The 9,460-nt window shown below is 38.7% G+C and overlaps 1 pseudogene; it reads right to left on the bottom strand.

Annotated features, from left to right (window-relative positions):
- Window positions 1-2,613: 2,613 nt before the first annotated feature.
- LOC139725477 (uncharacterized) overlaps window positions 2,614-9,460 on the bottom strand; it is a 72,694-nt pseudogene continuing 65,847 nt past the window's right edge.

The raw sequence follows: 9,460 nt of genomic DNA, 5'->3' as shown, positions 1-9,460 counted from the left end.
TCCCCACTTCCCAGCCCACCCAGTTTTATATGACTTTATGATAATTACATGTATTTCCAAGCACACAAACACACACACGCACACACACACACACACACACACACACATGCGTACGGTAATGATCTTCTAAAAAGAGTGCTAATTTTTGCCAATTACATATACTTCCAAACACACACACACACACACACACACATGCGTACGCTAATGATCTTCTAAAAAGACTTTTAATCTTTGCCGTCTTAGCAGCGTGACTGTGCCTACAGACATAGTACACATATACCTAGCCATGAGAATTTCTCGTTAAACTGTAGGAAGAGGTGACTCCAAATACAGTACTAATATCAAAAATATAATGACGTAATACAGAGGGTAAAACCAAAGAGATTTGACAGGATTAGAATATCTATGGGTAAAACAAGCGCAAACACGGACGTACGCACCGACGCACCCCCCCCCCCCCACACACACACGCAGTTATGTATGCATTGTCGTAATGCGTTAACCTTTACATCCTCACACTATGGTAAACAGGAAGGAAACGCAGACACGCAAGTATTTAACTTTCGCAATACATTGTATGCCGCCAGTAAACCGATATACACATGAATGTATGCGGATGAAGAGTACTTTTCTTGAAATGGCAAGTATGAGTTGTTTGATTCATTACATCTAAAAAGTAGGAGAATCATGTTGGTCTACCTTAAGGACCAAGTTTTCCCACCACCTTCACAAGTACGTATAATACTACGGGATGATCGAGCATAGATACTTAATCACAAGGGCTGATTATAAAAAAATAAATGATAATTATGATAATGATACAATAGAAGAATATCACGCAATTCACCCTCTTGGAAGAATACTGATTCCGTTTTCATGTAATTGACAGATCATTTTTTTTTTACACTTATTTTTCTGGGTTTTTTTTTTTCTTTGTACTTACGTTCAGAAACTCTAGGAAGTTAAGAAGTTGTAGGTCTCTGCAAATGAAATAAGAAATTACATGGGAGTATACCATACAGCCATTCGAATATTATCTCTCTCGAATATATAAAACAATCAAAATGTACACAGATATATCAAATGGATGTCAGTCAGAATTATGTGATAGAGGAATGTAATACTTATAAAGCATGAAGCAATGCAGACTGAGTCTTGTGTAGTCGCATCTCACATTCTGTATAGTATACCATGTTGCCATGCCGAAATAGGCCAAATATCACTGAATGACATGAGAAGGAAAAAAAATCATTCAATCGAATTCTAAAAAAAAAAAGACAATTCAGGAAATGCTATATATCATTGTCGGTCATAAAGGATAAATGTCGTAATCTCTTCTTTTTGGTCAATGCAAAATATATATACATAATATATCTTTGGATATCACCTTAGGGAGACAATAATGGTTATCACTACCTACATTACGGAAACACTAGACTTTAGGTCTCCTTGACGTTTTCAAAAACATTGTATTCCATTCAATCCATGCTTTACTGCTGGCAACGCTTAATACACATTTCCATACACTGTCTCCCTTAATCTGGATCCAGATTAAGTTTTATATATTCATGTATATATATATATATATATATATATATATATATATATATATAAGATTAAAACCTAAAATGGCATTAAAACGCTTTATATATATATATATATATATATATATATATATATATATATATATATATATATATTATACTATATATATGCACGTAATATCAAATATCAACAAACTTTGTTTTGTAGTATTTAGACACATCATACTGAAGTCGGCTTGACGAGTTCCTTAACGTACTCTTCCTCTAACGGTATACCCACTGATTTTACATGACGCCTTCAAAGAAAACAAAAACAAAAACATGAAATGCATGTTAGTTATCACCTGGTATCATGGTTTACTACAATTATTCTTGAAAATAGCATGAATCAAACTGAACCAGTCTTTAAAGAAATATAGCGCCTTTGGCTGTCTGTTTCCGTAACACTACAAAATCAAATACAAAATGAAGATATTGTACACAGATAGACGTAACATAAACAATCAAGAGAACACTAACATGTCTCAGAATGTGTGGTGCTGTAAAGCGTCACGGTGGATATAGCCAATTACGTACATGCCGATGGGATAGATCTATTCTTCCATGGGGTTCAAAAATAAGCGATAATGCAATGACATACGATACGTACCGTTGATCAATTCAAGAAAGTGCAAGCAAATCATTAGACTGTCTTGTTATTGCTCGCCCGGGAGGCAATTTCAAGCTATAAACTTGCTCCTCCCACGGACACCTTATGATATGCTTACCGTTGCCCTCTATTTCAAACAGTATTAAGTGGAATTCTGCTGAATCGTCCTGCTCAGCTGTGCCTACAAGACACTGCTGTTCTGCCGAGGGGTCCAGGAAAACCGTATGAACAGCAACATTATACATTAAAAAAACTAAATTTCAGCAAACAATATGCATCGATAATCATCAAAAGCAGAGAGTACGCCTACGTGCAACAAAAATGAATATAAACACTACTCCTCTCGCCCCGCCCCCACCCCCACCCACCTACCATTGGTAAATTTGAAGGAAAAAAAAATGCTGCGGATTGGTCAGTCATTGATGAAAAATATGGGTCTATTTTGTTGAATAATCACAGAAACGTGGGAATAATATAATTTATCACTTTGTTGAAAGTGCGTGAACTTGAACAAAATTTGCATCCTGGTGGTAAATCATTGTACCTGCATGTTCCCCTGTACATAAATACTCTTTTACAGTATTCAGTCTAGGGCTTGGGTAATGAAAGATTTTCATTCGAACAAAGGGCGTATAGTTCTACGAAATAAATCTAAACGAATCTTTAAGATAAGGAACACTTAAGTCATCTAGACACTTAAAACCATGGAATACTATTCTATTCTATATCACTCTGGACTGTTCCTTCTATAACCAGACACGGTGATCAGAATAGTCCACGCATTTTAACAGAGCATATGTCTCTACACTATAGCCTGTAGGCCTACTTTGTGCAGCTCGCACGTGCTGAGCACATCGGTAAAATGGTGGCCGCTAAATTCCGTAACTTCCACCCAGAAACACCCCTCCACCAATCCAGGCTCATCAAAATAAGATGTAAACATAACTATCATACAAATATTCATTTAACAAGATGGTCCGCTTCCGCACGAATTTAAAAAGAAATGATAAATCTTTGTCACCAATTGTAAATACGAGTCATGCGTATATAACTCTTCTCAAAAATACAATGTTGCGCCAGCGTCAAACTTCATTCAAACATTACCACAGAATGACATAAACCCTGTTCCTTTCCTTGCAAAAGTTTGACCCTTAAAACACAAATCTTTGTGCCTTGGGATACTCTTAAACTTGACACGATTTGCTGTCATAATACCTTATCCCGCCAGCAGGATTTTAGGTTGAGTTGTCGTCTGTCTTGATCATTGAAAGGTTCTGGGGAAACACTCAAAGTGGTTGGGGGGGGGGGGGGGCAACAACGGGAAGGAGACGCGCACCTTGTAAGGAGAAGTAGATGAGAAAATAACAGCTACTGTTGAGATAAGCAAAATCTGTTTTATAGAGACCTGGCGATTAAACACTAGATTATCAAATTGTACTTCTATTCCAAAATCACATCTATAATCATTGTTACACATCTGACACAGACGGGTATTCTGCAAAGATAACTGTCATGATAATTTCACATGGTAAAGATCTCTTACAAAAGACAAGAAAGGGCAGATCGATGAAAGTTACGGTGTAAAATATATAATAACCACTTTCAATCTATCCAGCCAAAGAATTCTTATAGATCTCTACAGGGATATAAAAGAATTAATGTATCTACGGATCTTTGACATCGTATCGCCATATACCATCGTTGCCATAGCAATCAATTGATACTTTTATCAGTCATCAGTTTGAACCTACACCTCCGTTTAACACGATCTGCTATCGTTCAGGTCTCAATTCATCCTCTAGTTTTACTCTCTCCGTGCGTGTTTCTGATTTTATGAATCTTGAGTCGTTTGTTTGATGGCATGCCTCCCGATATTTGGCTGGTTGGCCACCCTCTCCTCAGAGATGGTGGTCCTCATCTCTGTCTCCAGTGCCGTCCGTCCTGGCGATGTAGCTCTTGATGAGGCTGGCGGCGTCTTGGCGGTCAATGTCCCTCATAGCCTGCTCCAGGTACTGCAGTGATATATTGAGTCTCTCACAGTATGTCAGGACAGTGATGGTGGGGTGCCTGCTGTTCAGAAACCTGTGCATAAGGTGCTCCAGCCCGACGTAGTTGGCCAGCATCGACCAATCGTTGCCATACGCCGCGTAATCGTCCAACATCACGCTCAAATCCTCCTTCAACTGACATGGGATGCTGCCGGTGCTGCTATCGCTGCTGCTGCCCGACGTTTCGCTCGTCGTCGCGGTGGACGACGTCTCGCCCTGAGAGCTGGATCTGCGCAGACAGCGCGGCGTGGTGCGGGACATCGGCGACAGGCGGGATCGGAGGAGGAAGGACACGCGTTGGCGTCGCAGGGTCTGCTGCCTTTTCGCCGCGCCGCGTTCCGACGAGTGGCGGGCGGGTGGCGGGTAAAAGTCAAGATGACGGTAGGGATCCTCGCCTGGAACGAGAGGGTGGGAGGGGGACTGAGGCGATTCCATTCTGCGGATGAACTCCTCGTCAAACGTGATGTAGTGCCCATGCTCCTACGTAACAAGACATACATTCAACATCATGCACATGATGCACAACAAACAGGGGTATCAATTAAGTCTGAGATGCTACAGGGTATTCATTCCACATGCTTTGTGAGATGGGCAATTCCATGAGATGGGTGTCATGGGGTGAAAAAATAAATTGCTATGTTGAAACTTGCCACCTATTTTATTTTGTTTAGTATACGTCTGGGCATGTGGAACAGTCATTTTTTACACTAATATACCTCCAGAATGGCAAATATTACACTTTAAAGTCAAATTACATTTTCATTGAGAACTACATTGAAAATGTACATGAATGTTTGAGTTGAATCCATAGAATATAAAAGAATGGTAAGTAATTGATTTGTTGATATTTATGATGTATTGGGTATTAGTTACTAGTTGTCAGTAAGGAAAAAATGATCCGTATTCCCATGAACTGGTAGAATGCATATTGCCAAATTGCTAAAACTAATGTAACGTGAGTAACGAAAATACTGAAATAGTTTCATATCTTAATATTCCCTTGGATTTAAAATGTGCCAATGGAAATTCTCTTCATACTGCCTCTACCTAATATGAAAAATGGTGAAAGGGTTGTGTACATGCAATTGTATTATAATGAGAGAGGTTCAAAAATTGTAACGTGAGTAACAATGTAACGTGAGTAACAAGGGTGTAACGTGAGTAACGACAAAAAAAAATCACGAAATACAAATATATTTCTACACCAATGACAGCAAATATCTTTTGTTGTGACTTGAGTAAACTGAGGCAGCATAAAGAGAGTATGGTCTTGTAAATAACCTTACATAACCTTGCTTGAATTAGTTGTTATCTAATAGGCTAAACACACTTGCTATCCAAAGAAAAGCTTGATTGGCAAACTAGACAAACCAGATGTGGCCAATTATCGTGCACATTATAAGTTTTTTTCTTGTTAAGTTCTAAGCCTTACATTACATATCTTTTCAGATATCAGCTATGGATAACTTTAAATCCTTTGTAGAGCCAGCTTGATCTTTTTTTAATGCTTAAGGTTGTAACTTGTACAATTTTGGTAATTGGTTAGTGGAGCAATCATAAGACAGATGGGAATGTAATGTTGCATCTCGATACAATTTACAAATGAATTGTAAGCATAATAGATTAACAAAAATCTGTATATATCTGATGTAACTTTGAGCAAGAGCTAGCATTGTGTCTTTTTACAATGCCTTTTTTTTTGGGGGGGGGGTAACAATAATCATATTCTGTCAGCTGGTAAATACACATACATGTGTGTTTAAGACATTTACAAGAACAGTTAGTGTTACAGTTCTTTATACATTATTCTTTGGGATTATCAACCCAAAATAATGACAATTGCTTCACTACAATAACTTCAAAGTTAGAATTCACCACTACCAGAAGATACAAGAATATTTTAGGGTTAAGAGGTGGTTCACTGTATACATAGACTGTACATAGCAGGGCTGCCAGACTAGAGTGAGAGTTTTGAGTGAAGTGTGAGTAAGCAAGCGACTAATCGAAGTGACAGTGGTGGGGAGGGGGGTTGAGGATGGTGTGGAAGGGGGGTGTCTTCCCTTACCCCTCTCCACTGGAGTGAAGTTCAGCAATTTTGCATTTTAACTGGTGCATTTGGTGCATACTCTATCTAGTAAAGATTTCAAGACATGCCGTAGAGAAAGTGTGCCTGTGGGAAAATCTCGAAAGTTTGGGCTTTGGCATATTGCATGTTAAGATAATCAGAAATTTTAGGGACATTACTTTTTTCGTTTTTTTTTACATACTGTTTTGGGGGTTAAGTGTGAGAATTCTTTTATCAGAGTTAATTAAGATTTGATGAATTGCATGAGTCTCATGCTAATTGCACGAGAGTTGGCAGCCCTGACATAGAGTGGAAAGTCCACACTGGTAACAGTAGCTGGATGTAATTTGTAGACATGTACTGTATGTTATTTCTAAAGTAGTTTACAATTCATGAAATCAAGTGCTTCACTCATGATTAAAACTACTTACATTTAAGTTCCTGTGAAAGGGAATAGAAGGAGAATATTTTATTTCAGAGCAAGAACTAGTGTCTACTCCTTTATATTTTCTTGCATTCGGTTTATAATGGTTACTTGGATTCTGAAAAGTATGTGGAATATATGACCGTATGACAGTGGGAAAAGTATGAAAGAGTGCCAATATTATTTTATTTTAGGGACAAAATATCTGTAAAGGTTAAATACATCAAAAGCATTCAGTTTCCAGCTAATTCTCATGGTCAGTTATGTGGTAGTGATTATGAGCTAATGTGTAACGTGAGTAATGTGTAACGTGAGTAACGATGATTTTGCTATTGCTGTCAAATATTTCCAAAATTTTGACCCCTTATATTTGAGTACCACAACATGAGTTATATAAATCTTACAACAGTTGTTTGAAATACTACCCAGAATGAGGACACTTTTTGAATAAAGGCATGTTGGCTTTTTATGTCGTCCTAAAAAATGTAACGTGAGTAACGAAAGTATTTTGTCTTTATTTCCGGTATGGATGTGGTTGGTAAAATTCTATTAATATTGCATGGTAGACTAAGGAATTGTGCATCTATTGTAGAACAGAGAGCATGTCAAACCTTCCGGTACAACAAATATGACAATTACAATATGCAGAGACACCTAAAAAAGTGTAACGTGAGTAACGTGGAATTGCCCAGATGACATTCAAAGCTACAGAGTGAATCATGCATCTGGCTATTCATGCAATTTTCACCAGTGTGGATAACAAACTTCGATCGTGTTCACATGTTCCACAACCATCGCGAGAAGCATCTTCACCCAGTTTCTCCATATGGATGTATCAATGGCAGTGGCTTTTCAGTACCCTCCCTCCCCCTAGTGTAGTAATTATGTTACCATGGTTACTCTTACGCCAAGAGCAGAAGAAAAAGTACCTTAACAATAAAGGAAATGATTTACTCGCTGCAAGACGTATGATTTCTACCTTTAACTGTATGTTCATGAAGTCAGCTGAGATTCTTTACCAAATTTGACAGATAGATCAAGAAAAAGGTCATATATCATTATTCTAGAATTATTGTCTTGTGCAAATTCGGCAAAACATGGTGGTATAAATCAAACTCATGACCGGTGTAATATTTGCCTGGATTGTTTATCAAGGTTTTTTCACACAGGTTTAACGTCTAATAGTTCATTTATTTCAACAAGATTCCCAGGCCAGCACCAGATCCAAGCTAAACGAACCACATACAAACAACACACACGGACAATACAGAAGAGCGCGGACGAGCCATCAACAGTACCGGTCATTATTATGCTATAATAACTGCCTCCGGTGAAAAGTAAAGCTGGTTTTCAGACTGGTTGCATGATACCTCTTATGTAACTAATCGTTTGATTAGGATCTATATCATCATTTCATAAGACAACTGTCAACAAAACAAGGGCTTCCTACGCATGCATTCCCGTCAGACGTGATGCAACACACGAGCACATGCAAGCCAGGGAAAATTTCAGTACAGTGAATAGTATCAAAGGCGTATGCAGGAAATTTTCGAGGGTGGGGGGAGGGACCCTAGGCATTCTATATTCCACTGAACCCCAGATCTTCCAATTTTACATTCCTTTATTCAAACTAGATTGCTTTTGTCTTAAATAACCTTTTGTTTGAGGGCTATATAAGCTTCACAAGCGTTCAGTTTTGTCCCACAAATGGGCTTTTAAAAAGACCTACCCTAGCAGAACCGTCTAGGATGGAAACTGACCCCACTGCCTCTGCTGTTCCTTGCCACCTCCCTCATACCCTCCTCCTTCTGTTGCGTCTGGTCCTGACGCCCACGCCTCAGCAAAATATAATACACAACTCCATATGCGTGCGATCCTCTGCCCCAGCACTGATTCTTAATCAAGCATGCATTTCCATTACTAAAGTCAACCAATGATGATACCAATTACGTTAGCAAAAGATAATCTTCCTCGGGAAAAAATGAACGAGGATCTTTATGATATCGTGCTAACTGTTGAGCATTTTCACATTCTACTTAGTGGGGCAGCTTTTGATCGACTGAAGAGTTCCCCGAGACGAGAGTGTGGAATGCTACATAGAAAGGGGACATACTTCTAAGGACAGATGATATGAATCAGGCATTAAATTACTGCCATTAACACTGCGTAAGGTCAACTGGCTGATGGCCATTTCCTTATGATACCAATGAGAGCTTGGGTGGTGTTATATTTGTTAACAGTACTAAATGAGTTGATAATGTTACTACTAGCACTAGATAGTCAGGAACACGTTTTGCTTACCTCCGAAAGGTAACTAAAAAGGACGTCCTCACGACCCTCCCCATTGTGGAAAGTGACGCTGGCTTTACCCGAGTTGGACGTGATGTTGAACTTAAGCCGGAACTGAACGAAAGAGTTCTGCCAGAGATCCTTGGGGTTGATTGGCTGAAGAAAAAGAACACGTGACATCTCATACAAGTGACTGTTTAGTCGAAACAATAGCCTTCAGAACAATTTTCCCTTCTAAACCTCGTTCATTTGTTTTAATGTGCCGTTCTCTTTGAGAGATAATCTTTACTTATCCTTTGCTATCCTTGTTGGGTGTCTTTACCTATGTTTGTCTTAAACTATCCTAGCGCTCCTTTTTGAGTGTTATATTACGACTATGGTTAATATTGAACCCTTTCTGTGCTTCGAGAGCAATTGCAACAGTAAAACCCACAACCTTGG

This window comes from Diadema antillarum, unplaced genomic scaffold (genome assembly GCF_040938485.1).
Source record: "Diadema antillarum isolate AM-2024a unplaced genomic scaffold, OU_Dant_1.0 seq00000043_RagTag, whole genome shotgun sequence".
In the NCBI taxonomy this organism is placed as follows: Eukaryota; Metazoa; Echinodermata; class Echinoidea; order Diadematoida; family Diadematidae; genus Diadema; species Diadema antillarum.
The sequence above is the reverse complement of the archived record's forward strand: the minus strand, read 5'-3'. Positions and strand labels throughout refer to the sequence as shown.